This window comes from Symphalangus syndactylus, chromosome 14, assembly GCF_028878055.3.
Source record: "Symphalangus syndactylus isolate Jambi chromosome 14, NHGRI_mSymSyn1-v2.1_pri, whole genome shotgun sequence".
NCBI lineage: Eukaryota > Metazoa > Chordata > Mammalia > Primates > Hylobatidae > Symphalangus > Symphalangus syndactylus.
The window spans coordinates 94,610,477-94,625,141 of NC_072436.2; the positions used below are offsets into that span (position 1 = coordinate 94,610,477).

Here is a 14,665-nt window from a genome sequence, read left to right on the forward strand (position 1 = left end):
GAGAAATGAAACTGTTGTTTATAAGCCACTCAGTTTATGGTATCTTGTTGTAGCTGCCCAAATGGGCTAAGACAGTGGGGCATTCTTTATTCTACATATTAGTGAATAATACCACTTTACATTTGGATCACACATTACAGTCTAAAACACTCATGAGTGAATCTGGAAATCTGCAACTAAATTTGTAAATTTCACACAGTAGGATAGGAAGAGCAGCTACCATCATTCCCATTTTAGAGATAAGGAAAAACTGAGGTTTAGAAAGGTAATGGGAGTATGTGGAACTGGAACAAAAGCCCCGAGTTCTGGCTTTTTCAAGGCCCCGTGAACAGAGCGCCTGCTGACAAGCAGCACTGGACATGTGGCACGATTAGAAACAGACCTTCATTATCTGTCCATCATATAACCTAGCTTTTCCCAACACATAATTTCCTTTTTAAAAATGCCTTGGTGAAGATAAGGGTAATGCATATTTAGTATAAGCAACTTCAAAAATACAAAAAGGTATGAAGAAAACAAACTGAGATCTCATTGGATTTATAAATTCTTTGCTCTTTTTACTTAACAGGATGTCCCATTAAGAATTCTTTCAAAATATTCATAATAGCCGGCAATATCACATCATGTGGCTGAACCACAATGCATTTTACTATTCCCTTATTGCTTTTCAGGTACAGTTTCTAATTTTTAGCTGTTATAAATAACACCATGACAACTACCTTGGCATCAGGTGTTGCTTATTTTTTACAATAAAAGATATGTATGCAGCTTGCTGCCAGCTCCCCATAGCCACCTCACAGTGACCCCACCCCCACCCCATGAAAGCTGAGTTGGCAGATTTGGCAACATTGGCATCCTCAGGACCATAGCCAGCATTACTGAGCACAGAGCACGGGTCACAGTGCTTCAGAGGGCAGTATCAGAGGGAAGGAAGACAGAACGTGCAACAGTCTCAGCCTTGGAACCAGGCTCAGCCTCCTTTCCCCATGGCCAGCTCTCTCTAGGCTGCTTCTCTTCCTCATGCATATGCAGGTCGAAGCATCTGAAGAGAAGACCAGCTGTGCTAAAACTGGCGGCTTCCTTTGACTCTAATCCAGTTCTGAGAAGGCGGCCACCCTTGTTGATGAGCAGGACCTCTTCCTCCATTGTAAAAATAAAGTGTTCTTTCCATCTTTCCCACCCCTCATCTTATCCACTGCAGGGATGTACAGAGAAGACTCGGTGCTGTCTTCACTCATGAAAAAGCGGGGAGAAAGCCAGCGGATGCAGGAGGCATTTGCCTGGCTCTCCATTGCTCTCTGTGGCCTCTGATGTCTGCCACTGCCTGACCCCTGACACCATGCAGCCTTCAGCTAAGGGACTAATTAACCTCCGCAAGCTGAGATACTGACTATACAACTAGGAAACAACCACATGTGACTCTTTCCGGTTAGCAAAGAACTCTCAGCATATTGCTTCTGTTTAATCCTGAATCAATCTTGCAGAGCAGGTGTATCACTCCCATTTTACACATGAGGAGACAGACCCCAAGGATGTTAGTGGCATGCCCAGCCATCACCCAGTGATAGAGCCAGCACTCAAACCTGGATCATTTGACCCTAAATCCCATATTCTTGATTGTAATTGGGTGACCTTCCCTACAAGGCCAATAAGCAAGTCCCTCAGGTTCAAAAGATTTAGCTGAGCTGGGCATCTTGAGGGTGAAGCCTTCTAGGATACTAAATCTGATGAGCTTTTTGAAACATACACTTAGTCTGGGAAGCAGCAAAGTGAGACACGCTGGCCACCCTTTTGCCTGAGGCCAGCCCCTCAGCTGGCAGACCAGCCCCCTTGGGATAGTTCTTAGCTTGGAAAAGTCTGTCTTTAAAAGAAAAAAAAAAAAAAAGGTTTGTGCTTTGCTTGCGGAGTCTACAGCTGCCACAGGTTGTTTCCTTCTCACCAGACTGTTTTCTTTGGTGCCACCTCTCTGGGCTTGAAGGTATTTCCCCACACCCAGGCTGTTACCAGATCTGATTTAGATTTTTTCCTTAGGGCTTCTACCCATCAGCAGCCTTCTTCCTTTGGATCTCACAAGCTTCCAACAGCACAATCTGTGGTTTGGCTCAAACCCTTCTGCCCGTGCTGCCATCATGTTCCTACAACACTGCCTTCAGCTAAGAAAACTGACAAATTGCACAGCAGCAGAATCAAGAAGAAAAGGCCTGAGATGTAAAACGGGTCCTCAGCACGAAGCAAACTCCGTGGGGCAAGGGGGAGCAGTTTCCCGCCCACACTTCAGCCTCTGGGGGGACTTAGCTCCTGCTGCTGCCCCTCCCACTCCCTGCCTGGAATATACTCTCTCCATCTCCTAGGCCTGTCTGAATGAGGCTCATGTTTCAAGATCTCCCATGCATCCGTTTCCCCAGGAAGGCCTCACCTGCACTGACTTCTCCTCCAAGTCCAGTTTCAGAGGTTACACATGCACGATTCGGCCCTGTGTTGCTCTCCCTTAATTTCACTTCTGTGGCTTCTGTCTCCCTAACTAGACCACATACTCTTCAGGGAAAGAACCCCACACCTGTTCTTTTGGTGTCCTCTAAAGCATCAGTAGTACAAAGTGGTACAAACTGGAGACATTGGATAAAAAGCACTTCAATGACTTCAGTTCTGTGGATTCCTCAAAGCTGCTCACTGTTCTAGATCTTTAAGAATTCTAATTCAGCTCTTAATTAGAATAGACGGTTTCCACCTGGGAAGAGTCACCCTGCAGACACTCAAGCTGTGTGTATGTCCGTCGGTGTTTTGTCACCTCTGTGAATCAAATCTGGGGTCTGAACTAGTGCTGCTGTCAGCTGCCTATGGAGTCACCCAGAGTGGCACTTCCCAACCTTTGCTGTGGCCAGGAATCACCCAGTGATCTTATTACAGTGCAGGGGCTCAGTAGGATCTGGGCTGGAGCCTGGGATTCTGCCTTTCTAACAACCCTCAGATGATGCTGATTCTACTGGTCTGTGATTTCACACTTTGAGTAGAAAGAGACCCAGGAACACGTGTGATCTTGAGACTGAAGATGCCATCTGGCAGGGTTAGTGCTGCCTGATGCCATCCTAATCTGAGGCACCTAAAGTCCAACAAGTCCAATCTTCTCTCTGGCCAGGAAGAATCCTGTTCTCTTTGTATCTTTCTTTATGGAATTTTACTAAGCCCTACATTAATGTCCGTCTCTTCCTTCATGTCTTCCCTATCTGTATCATTTTATTCCTTCCTATTTCTTCAAAACCTACCCTTTAGGACCAGCTCAAGCCCTACTTCTTCCAGCAGTGTCCCTGGCCCCTTAGCAACATTCTCTAGGGTACTTCCTGCCCACATTACTCACAGGCCCTTATTAAAGGCCTCCCTGTCTTGGTGGCTTTTCTATGCAAACGTCCTACTCCTATAACTGTACTGTAAGTACCAGGGGAAGGGCACAGACACAACATCTTCCACTTTTGTGTATCCTTCACTGGAACCTGGGCTAGGGCAGACAAACTGGGTAAATATTTGCTGATTGTGAAAGACAATCAAAAATGCCCTTTGCTCTTTTCCTTTCCCTCTCAAGGAGGAAAGAAAAAGTGATCCCAGCTGCCTTGGCCTCTATCCCCAGCCCAGCCTCGCTCCTCTCCCAGGCGCTGCAGCTGGGGCGGCTTAGATTTTATTTCACTCTCTGCAGCTCCTCTTCCCTTCAGTGAAGAGTTAAAGCATCGGGAAGGCTCCTTCCCACTTGGAAATCTCCATTTCCTCCTGCAGCGTGAACAAGAGAACTCTATGGACAGAGGCTGAGTGAGCCAACTGCGCAGGGAGTGAACTCACTCTGAATGGGGCTGTTCTAACACCCGCCAAGTCAAGTCATTAAGATGCCATCCCCGAGGTGCAGCCCCCAGCGTCACCTCTGGATATCCATATCCTCAAGCCTGCCGGCAGAAAGGATGAATGGTGAGCACAGAGCTGGTGAAAGCAAGCTCTTTCATGAGCAGGGCGTGAGAGGACCTCTCCAGCTCCTCTAAGGTGGGGGTGGGGCGCTTCGGAGTAGAAGTGGTTCCTCCTCTCTCCCACTGCCTCCTCTACCACACCGAACTAAAATTAACCCTCAGATTTACAGGGAGTTACCCAAAAGATTGCTCCACAAAAGGCAACCAAGAAGGGGGGTGGGTAATAACATTAGAAAAAATATCTGCAATGCCAAAAATAATCACTGTGTCATGAGAAAACAGAGCTGGACTGCTTCAGAGGCCAGCACTGGGTATATACAGGAAGGAGGGGGCAGAAATTCCCCTGGCAGTGTCGTCAAACATTCTGGATGGAAAAAGGCGGGTGGGGGGCGGGGGTGCGCATAACTGGGACAGACAGTTGTCAGAACTCTTTTCAAATACAGAATATGATTTTAAGGGTCACTTCTCTCTTCTTTATTTCAGACACTTTAATTTCAAAGAAAACAACATTTGTTTAGACTTTTAATCAGGACTGATGCTTGATCACACGCTAATAGTGAAATATCCTAGGATCTGCCTTACTAAATCCCATCATGTTGCCAGAACTTCTGGTTCCTGGAATTTAAAGTATTTCGAAACAGCAAGAGAAGGGGGAGAAAGCACGGGATCCCTCACTCTCCTACCCCCATCCCCATAACCCCTTCTCCCCTCCCTATTAAAAAACAGAAAAAAAAAGGAAAGCAAAGAAAAAGGAAAAGTGAAAGAGGAAAGAGCTGGTAGAGAATCTCTCCTGGGCTTCCTTTATAAAGAACCCTGATCTGAGGCCTGTTCACATGGTCACATGTCCAGCATTGTGGGATCTGATTCATGCCACAGCGCAAGCACTTGCTTTCCCCCAATTCTGCCCCCTCTTGCTCTGATGAGAAGTGAGATGTCTGTGCACATTTCCATTCCTTTGTAAAGAAGTCATCAAAAGCCACAGGAAATGCTAAAAGTCTTTTCCAAATTTATTATCATGCTCTCAAATAACATTGAGCAATTTGGGAAATAAAACTGTATTTTTCCCCCAGCAATGGCTTATTCCCTCTGCTCATTCAATATATATTAATGATTCCCTCTTCCTATGCTGGGGCTGTGAGCGGTAGAATGAAATGTGGAACAACTATCCCTGACCTCAGGGAGCTTGCAGAGAGGTGAAGAGCCAAGTCCTGAAGAATGGGCTGAATAGTCAGGGCTGTAGGAGTTTGGGAGGAGAAAGCCTGCAAGGCTGGAGAAGACAGTTCGGACAACTCTGCTGGAGGTCGGCTTTGAAAGAAGAGCAGGATATGGGGAGGCAATCAGGATGGCAGAGGGATGACAAAGACACACTGTGAGAATGAGCAGAGGTGCCAGTGGTCGGGAGACAGGCTACAGAAGAGGGAGCAAGGCAGTGAGAATCTGGGTGGGGAGAACGCATTCATTAAACAGGCCTTGTTGAGTATCCATAAGGTGCCAAGCACACAAAAGGGCTTTACACAAAAGGACAGGTAGCTAAAGTCAGATGCCTGGATAATTGCCTAGCCTGTTGTCTGATTAGTGGCTGAGGTGCCAGGTGGTGGGCAGTGCCAGAACCCAACCTCCATGCTCCTCCTGCTGGCCATGCTTTGGCCCTGCTGGACAGCAAGTGTGAGAAACCCTCTTTTCTTGGCACCGAAGCCAAGGAAAATGAAACCCTCTGTTGGAAGCTCTAAATATGGCAGCAACCCTTGGGCTGCCACAGGCTGGAGCCTCAGCTCAGTCCACAGAGACCTCCGCAAGGCATTCTTGCTGAACAGTAACTCATAAATGTTACCCATGGGATGAAAAACAAACTTCACCCAGGGCACACGCCTCCTCTGGCTCCGGTGGTGGTTTATTTCCACAGACCTTAGTCCCCATCTTCTGTTTCCCTTGCCCCTCACTTTCTTTACCACTGACCAAGAATAAAATTTGAGTCAGACCTTGGGGCAAGGAACAGCTCGCCAGTCCACCATTCTCACCCCCAAACCATTTTCAGCTTGTCACTCCCCCATTTTAAAATGAAAATTGCTCCTGACCATCCTCATGATGAAGTCCAGGCTGGACATGCTCCTTGAGGTCTCCCAGCCCTTTCCAAAGTTAGCTCCTACAATCCTGTAGCTCCATGCCTACTCCAGCCAGACCATACTATGCCCTGCCACCCCCAAACTCAGCACCCCTTTCTGCTGCCCAGCCATGTCCCCAGTTGATTTGTTCCACCTGAAATGCTTCTTCCTTTCTGACCTTCTAAACCCTATAGTTTGAGAGCCAACATAGGCCTGCCACCTCCACAGAGGCTTTTCTGAGCATCTTACCAAGCCCACACTGGTGTTTCTTCCTCACTCCTGCCTGGAACACTTAGACAATCTGTGCTACTTGACTGCCAGGCACCGTCACCTTGTTAGTCCTTGTTTTAAGGTTCTCTGAGGGCACAGGCAAAATGTCAAACCTCTCATGTATCAAAGTACCTTATTCCAACAATAATAGTGTCATATGGCCCTTTCAGTTATGGTATGGTGAGCTGGCATGAAGATTAAATCAGTCACGGTCCCCCAGCTGTGGGGGTATTGCAGAGTTCCAATGCTTTAGTGCTTCCAGTAGAAAATGGATTTATAAAGGGGAGTGATGGTGGTTATATTCATCACTAGGTTGCTTATCACCCCATGACTCCTCACTGTCCCCAGGAAACAAATCCCTATATCCTAAGGATGTTTTTACACAGAAGTAGCTGGCTGTGCCTGCTGTCCACATCATGGGTGTGTTTTGTGAGCCAGGTGCTAGTCAGCTCTCACTGACACGGGTGAACAAGTCTGGACAAGGGCAGACCCCTCCCCTCCTGACCCGTCCCATCCTTAAGAGGCCAGGGAGGTTTCTGCCTCAGATCCCACCTCCTCGACACTACAGAACAATCTGTTGCCCAACACCCGTGGCCCAGAGCCCTCACCTCACATGTGTAGGTGCCCTGCTTGGACTCAGATTTCTGGCAGAGAGGATGCCAGGGCTTGGCCAGGGTTCCACCCTTCTGGTGATATGATATAGAGGTGAGAAAATGGGCCAAGCCCCAGGGGGAAACAGCCACTAACACAAAAATCCTAAGAAACAAAACAAAAATGAAAACCCAATGACAACCCTAAAGATCAGCAAGTGGGGCTAAAGAACAGCCCACACTTTGGAAAAAACACTCTCCATTAGCCCAAACTTCAAAAAGTCCGCTCCACTCCACTCCACTCCCCAGCCTTTGACTTCCCTGCAAGACACACATCAGACCAGGAGGGGGTTAACAGAACCCAGCTGCCCCTCTTATCTGGCTAGCCTGCTAATGGTGAATCTCTGCTACTGAGGTCCTGTCAGTGATTTCTGCAAATCACTTTTATTAGAGATAATGTCATCTTTACTTTATTATCCAGCCCAGCAGCCAAAGAGAAAACAAGTTGATATATATATATACATATATATATATATATATTTTTTTTTTTTTTTCTGTGAAACACCAGTTCTGTCCATTAACACTGACAGGTGACAGGGAACTGAAACTCCTGGACCATTCTTATAAGATTTTGGTTAAAACTTGGCACTTAACACTCTTTTTCCTGGGACAAGCAGAGCACACCCCACAGCCTCTTCCCCACAGCCTCTAAAGCAATGGTTGGTTTCTGTGTGATGCTCACTGCCCTGGCAGCTCAAGACGGGGCCGCTGGTGACACCACGGCCGGCCGGCCTGCACACCCAGTTCTGCCCAGCAGATAAAACAGTTGTATAACACGCAGGCAGGTGAGTGCAGGAGCACTGTTAATTCTACTTTGTGCAAAGCAATAATTAACATGTGAGTCAGCAGCAGAGAAAGACTTTAAGCCCAGGGAAAAAAAACAGCCCGAAAGTCCTGAAGCCTTAGAGGCAGCGCCGTGTCTGATTAAACGATTTAGAAGATTAGTGTGAGTGTTGGGAGACCTAAGTGGAGGTGGGGTGTGACTGCAGTGGCTCTCCCTAAGTTGTCTCTCAGCTGTGTCCAGGATACTCTGAATTTTGGTGTCGATTGGTAGAAAGAAAAGGTTCATTTTTCCAGAATCAACTAAGAAGTGGTCTTTTCTGTCTCTCTGCTTAGTTATTTCCCTTAATTATTTTTAAACCTCGGAGCTTTGGCTTCATTGGAGTGACGTCTGATGGCCACAGAGATTCTGACAAATGCATCTGTTCTTTTCCCATGGTGGTCTGCCAAACCCCACAACTCTATGCCACCTAGAGGAAATATCTAAAGCAATCAGAGTTCTAAAAGGCCACCCTTACATAGCTAAAACAGTTTTGTTTTGTTTTAATGAAAAAGTTCTTCTTGGCATTTTAGCATTTTTGTAAAAAGTATGGCTCCTTGGAATTTAAATCACATCTGGTCTTTGTTTGATGAGCTATGGCTTTCATTTATTTGACAGTTACTGAGTATCTACTACATGCCAGGCACTGGGTATAGAGAAGGGAAAACAGATCCCTACCCTCCAGGAGCTGACAGCCCAGTCAGGGAGACACACTGAGCAGACCAGGCCAAGCACATGTGCCATGAAGATGTAGCAGGACTGCCCGGGCTTGAGGGCTTGGACACTTACTCTATGACCTGGGGCAAGTTACTTAAGTTTCTCTAAACCTCAGCATCTATGAGTGCCTACCTTACAGAGCCCCTGTGAGGAATAAATAATATATACATGTATGCAGAGAACCATGCCTAAGAAAAGACTACACACTCAATAGTGTTGAGGCCATTGCTACAGAAGTCAGGAGCAAGTGCTCTGGGAGCAAGAAAGATGACATAACCCAAAGTGGGGAGGAAAAAAAAAAAAGACTCCTCAAGGGTTTCCCCAGTTGTGAATTTAAGGACAAAGGAGAGTTAGCCAGGACAAGGAGGTGGTAAAGGTGTCCCAAAAAGATGGGGCAAAATCAGGCCCAGTGAGGCTATGGTTGTAGAAGCACAGGTCTTGCCAACAGGGGCTAAACTCCAGAACAATGTTTGGGACCATCCCTCCTAAGGTGTCCCAAGGTGCCCTCAGCCGGAAGCAGAATCCTGGTTTAGCTGAACCATGGGGCAACCCTATTGTGGCATTTCTTCTATTTTTGCATTCCTTGTGCTTTGACAATGAGATGATTGTGTGGATATTACAAGAGGTGATTATCTCCATGGGCACTGAGCCTGTTTTAGCGCAAAGACCTTGCTTTGCCAGAGCCAAGACTTCTGAGGTCACAGCTAAGTTGCCAATTCTAGAGAACTTCTGACAAACCTCAAGGCCACTGGGAACCCTGCTCTTTGCAGGATGGCTTATTTTAAAAGATAAGCTACACTAAGTAGGTGCTGGGCAGAAGGTAGCCTGGACTTGAGACACCCTCAATTCAGGGACAGTGCACTACACATCTGTGTGTGCCTAGCTCTATGTGTAGGGATTTGAGGGAAGAGAAAACGACAGCCTGTGCTATGAAGCGATAACAGCTCAGAAACGGAGCTGGATTCTGGATTCTGTAAAGCCTTTTATCCCAGATCTCTGTGGGAATGGGGGTGCTTGGTGAAGCTCATGCCATCACGGGGGTCAGGGGCAGAGGGCACAGAGCTTGTTTGATTCTGTCATGATTTAAAGCATTAAGATGGAAACTTGGAGGGAAAGTTTCAAAAAAAGAGAAACAAAGTATTACTGATGCTTCTGCCTGTTACAACAAACATGTGGCATCACAAATGGTCTGGAACCTCAATCACAATGTGTTCAGCAGTTACACATTCTTAGTTGGATTTAAGTCATTCTGTGAATGATTCATCTCAATGCCTATAAGTGAACTTCTTGGCTGTGAGGCAATAGTTGGGGAATTTAAAATGTGTAATATTCCACAGAGGCAGGCAGAAGCTATGCAGACAGCCAGAGGTGTTTTTGTCTTTAAGAAGGATGTGTGTGTGTGTTTTGTTTGTCTGTTTGCTTGTTTTGAGATGGAGTCTTGCTCTGTCACCCAGAGTGCAGTGGTGTGATCTTGGCTCACTGCAACTTCTGCCTCCCAGGTTCAAGCGATTCTCCTGCCTGAGCCTCCCAAGTAGCTGGGATTATAGGCACCCACCACCGCACCTGGCTAATTTTTGTATTTTTAGTACAGACGGGGTTTCACTATCTTGGCCAGGCTAGTCTCGGACTCCTGACCTCATGTTCCACCCGCCTCGGCCTCCTAAAGTGCTGGGACTACAGGCGCGAGCCACCGCGCCTGGCCGCGTGTGTGTTTTAATAGAAAGCCTACAGAGATGAGCTCAGGCCAATGAATAGGCAAGGTCTCCAAGGGGAAAAGAGCTTATCTTAGACGGAGAACTCCTCGGTCTCATTGCCTTTTTGCTGCCAGCTTCCCTTGACCATCTTCCTGTTTTTCCATAGGCCTCCCCTTACCATAAATAGGATAGCCTACACATTCCCCTCCTGTCTTGCAAGGACTGTCGGCATAGGTGCTGAGTCCTAGGAAAGAAAGAGCATTCTAGAAATGGTGCCTCCTACCCTGTGGTTGCCTCACACCCAGATGACAATCCCTGAACCAGAGTCAGTAACCAATCCTAGCGCTTCACTTTCAGACACTGGCCTACTCAACCAGGAAGGGTTTCTGGAACTGCCCCTATTAAGGAAAAGAAATGTAATATGCAACTTGACTTTAAAAACCCAGGAAGCTCTAACACCCTATCAAGTTCTTAAGACTTTTTCTTTGCTGCATAATCCTTGGCCAAGTTCAAAGGTGAGCACTTTCCCAGAGGCTCATTAGGAATAATGTTTACTTCATACATTTTGAGGATGCAAAGTTTGATTCCATTTTGCTTATTTAGAAAAAAATAACTTTTTTTATGAACAAAAAGGAGGAGGGAACAGGGAATGAGACAAGGGTAAAATGTGAAAGAGAAGAAAAAGGTGCTTGGAAGACTGGCCTGGAAGGCAGACTTGTGTTCTGAACATTTTCACCTCTGGTTTGCTCTGAAGAGTTACAATGGGAAGATATTGTACATTTCACCTTTCTGAACCTCCAAGAACCCATCTGTCCTCCCCACTGTTCTAAGTGATTGCTGAAGGTATGTTCTGATGGTAGATATGATATATACTCATGTTTTCACAGAGGATGCTACATAAATAAAGTGTAGTGACATGTATAACCAGGACTTCTGGGTTCTGTACTGGGAAGAAATTTAACAGAGACCTCTGTGAAGGTCTGTGGTCTGCTGCTCTCAAGCCAGGAGGTCATAAACTGGCCCATCAAACCAGGCCATCACTGACTGTTTGGGTGATGGGCAGCCATTCTCAGTGACTGGTTGAGGCCAGGGAGTTCAAGCTTACACTTCATCTGTCATTTCCATCTCATTTCCTCCCCTAGAATAAAGCACCAGATCTAAATGGGCCTGCCACCTCCCATGTTTGGTTAATGAAGAGTGGTATGGGGGAACAGAAGTACTTAATGCCTCCACCTGTCTTACCTGCCAGCGTGGCCTCTACTCATTCTTGAAGACCCACTCAAGCTCCTAGCTCTCCCTCCTTCCAGGAGGTGCCCCCAATTTCCCGGCCGGGGTGACCTCACTTACTGTCTACACCACTCTTTTGGCACTTAGCAGTCTCTGCCAAGTTTTGTTAAGTCTCTTTTTTACCTGTATAAGCCAGGGTCACTAACAGCCCGATCTGCATATGGACCCTGGGGGTCCATGGGATAGTTAGACTGGTAGAAAAATTTGAGGCTGTTGCCAAGTTTTCTCAAAATCTAAGTTCAGACAATGCTGGGGAGGGAGTACGTGTAGCCCCCGCGTAGGTGGGTTAACATTTGGGAGCAGAGAATTCACCTTTGATAGAGGGCTGGCTCAGGAGGCATGAGGCAATACTAAGCTCTTCCCAAAGACTTGGCAGGAGGGCTCTGGCGGGGCCTCCTCTGTGCACTGCCCTCTGGAGGTGGGGCTGAGACCACCACCAGGGTGCCCACAGCTGTTCAAAGCTGAACAGGGCAGAACACTGTTTTTTTCACAAGTCACTCAACAGATGAATTTTTGTGTGTGCCTACTCTGTGCCAGGGGCTATATTCTAATGGAATTGTCATCCAAGGATATATGGGAAGCTGGTTTGAGCCTCTTTATAGCTTCCATCCACACTACCGGTTTTAGACATGGAGTTTTATAAACTTTGTCCCACCTTATATTCCAAATAGGTAACTTTTGTTTTTCTGCAGTTCAACTTTAATTTAAATATTAATGGCAGTGTTCCAAGCTTCAGAATTCATGGAATTTGTAAACAAGTCTGAGCTCCTGTCTAAAGTCTCTGTGGTTCTAAACATTAGATAGGTCACTATCAAACCTCCTGACTACTCTGGTCCATTCTAAAATCTCTATTCCTATCTTCTCACTGCCCATACCACCTAGCTTTTAATTTCTAATATTCTCTAAGTCTCTAATACTCTCCTGTATATTAATGTCCTCTCCTCACTTAGATTATAGCTCCTTGAGGGCAGGGACCACATATTCTACTTTTTCTCTTTTTCGTTATGCCAACACAGTATTGGGCACACAGCAGGCATTTAATACATATTCAACCATGAAATCATGGCACTTTAGAATAAAGAAAATGTTAGCATTTATCCAGTCTAATCTCTTCATTGTACCGATGAGGAAACTGAGACCTGGAGGTTGTAAGTCACTAGCTCAAGGTCAGCACGGCCCCTCCTGGTCCTGAAGCTGAGACCAATGTTTGTGGGCAGTAAACCATTATCTACTGATATAGGTACAACAGTGACCCACATTTTGCAGTTGAAGAATCAGAGGTACAATGTGTTTAAGTAACTTCTCCAAGATACCACAACTCATAGGTGGTAAATCTAGGACTACAACCCAGGCAATCTGGCTCCAGGGCCTGCAGGCTTACTGCCTCCCTCTCACTTCTCCTCTCCAGAACCCCTAAAACCATTTCCCCTATTTCCATATCAGGGTATTTACTATCTCCTGTCTTGAGTATGATCACCTGTATGCTTGTCTTACCCCTACCTGGCCCCCACTAGACTATACGTCCTATGGGCAGAAACAAAGGTGTCTCCTTTAATTTTCTGGGATCTTCAGCCCAGTGCCCTTCCTACAGTGGGTGCTTAGTGAATAGATCTCCAAATATGTACAAATGAAGTATGCTAGGGTAGTAAGGCAATCCATTTCTTCCTCTTAAAACACTGTGTAGAACTTTAAATACTTGTTTTTCCCCATGGAGGAGATAGGAATCTACTGGGAGTACAAATGCTTTGTCAAGGCCTCTCCACCCTGACCAAATGTTGCCCAATTCTTGCGCAACCTTAAAGTCACGTGGGAGGCTCATTCCCCCAGGCAGGTGATCTAGCCACTCCTCTCTGCACCTATTCATCATGGTTTTTACCCCCATTTTCTTTCACTGTGTACAGAAGACTTCATCCTGGCTCCCATACTTAAGCCACTCCAGGAAATCTTGATAGTCTAATTCCCTTGTTATTAGGCAGTTGAGATTGGAAGCTTAAAGAGAAAAGCAGATTCCCCACTCCCCCTGCTTCTCCCAAGAGCATAAGTTGGTTCCCTGCTGGTGGGAGAGTCAGCAACAACTACAAGATTCGAGTGTTTCCCAAATTCACACAGAAGGGGGAACTAGGCTATCCCCAGGGGCAACTGATGCCTAGAAGGAACTGACCCAATCCCAGCAGCACAGAATCATTTCCATTTCATATTGAATGTCACTCTTTTCTCAAATATTCAAAATAGCACCCATGCTATTCCAAGGCTGCCCCATATGAAGAATAACTAGGCGCCATAATTATGGTTTTCTTTGCAGGAAGTGATCACTACAGCTTAGCTATTTTCTCTCTTCAGGATTTAAATGGGGTGAAGGTAAGGGGCTTTCACTAACCTTGTATATAGCAGCCTTCTGTTTCTTCTTTGTGTCCCTGTTTTAAAAACAAAAAGCCCTAACATGAGTTCTAATGATCATCATGGTAATAGGATTTCAAGTTTTTCACCAAATTTTTTATCCATGCAGCAGCTATGGATGAATATAAAGCACCCTGGAAGTGAATGTGTATGTCCCAGTGGAGCTTTCCTGTTGGCAGGAACAGAGAAAATGGTTATGGAACTCCTCCTCCAACACCTGCCTGACATCACCAGCACAAAAGCCAGAATTCTCCTGCTAAGCAATGGAAAGGTTGACTAGCTACCATACAATTACCCTGCACTGATCTTATCCCCACCTGGATTCTCAGTTGAACTACTAGGAGGTCACCCCCAAAGTGAGTCATGTCATCCTTCGCCTGCCTACAGGATATTCTTACACTGAGGCTATTAGGGCTTTTACCATGAATGAAGCACACCCTTTGGTGCCTCTCCTAGTCCCTCAGCCTCAAGGAAATGCCCACATCAGCAGAATTTTTCTTTATGCTCTTTTGTATGTTCTTGCTCCCATCTGCAATGGATAGGACAAAACAGTTCTCTCCCCAAAAGGAACTATCTAAAAAACTCCCAAGGGCAGTAATATTCTAATGTAATACAATACTGGTTTTAAAATCCCATATTATCTAAGACTCTAACCTAGAACATACAGAGCACTGCCCACTGGACAGTACTGGATCCAACAAGCCCAAGGGAACCTTCCTCACCATGCTTTTTAAGCAGGGAAGTGGATTCCTCCCAGAGTCCTGTCCTCAGGAGATTTCCC

General features: G+C 46.2%; 1 protein-coding gene across 2 annotated transcripts in view; it reads right to left on the reverse strand.

Moving 5' to 3' along the window:
* The window catches only part of EPAS1 (endothelial PAS domain protein 1), an 89,253-nt gene that overhangs the window by 46,724 nt on the left and 27,864 nt on the right, over positions 1–14,665 (reverse strand). The window contains exon 2 of one of the 2 annotated variants that reach the window (XM_055241420.2): positions 13,865–13,901. The exons of the other annotated variant lie outside the window; for it this stretch is intronic. The gene's annotated coding sequence lies outside the window, so the exon portion shown is untranslated. The remainder of the gene's footprint in view (positions 1–13,864; positions 13,902–14,665) is intronic. 2 annotated transcript variants of the gene reach the window in all.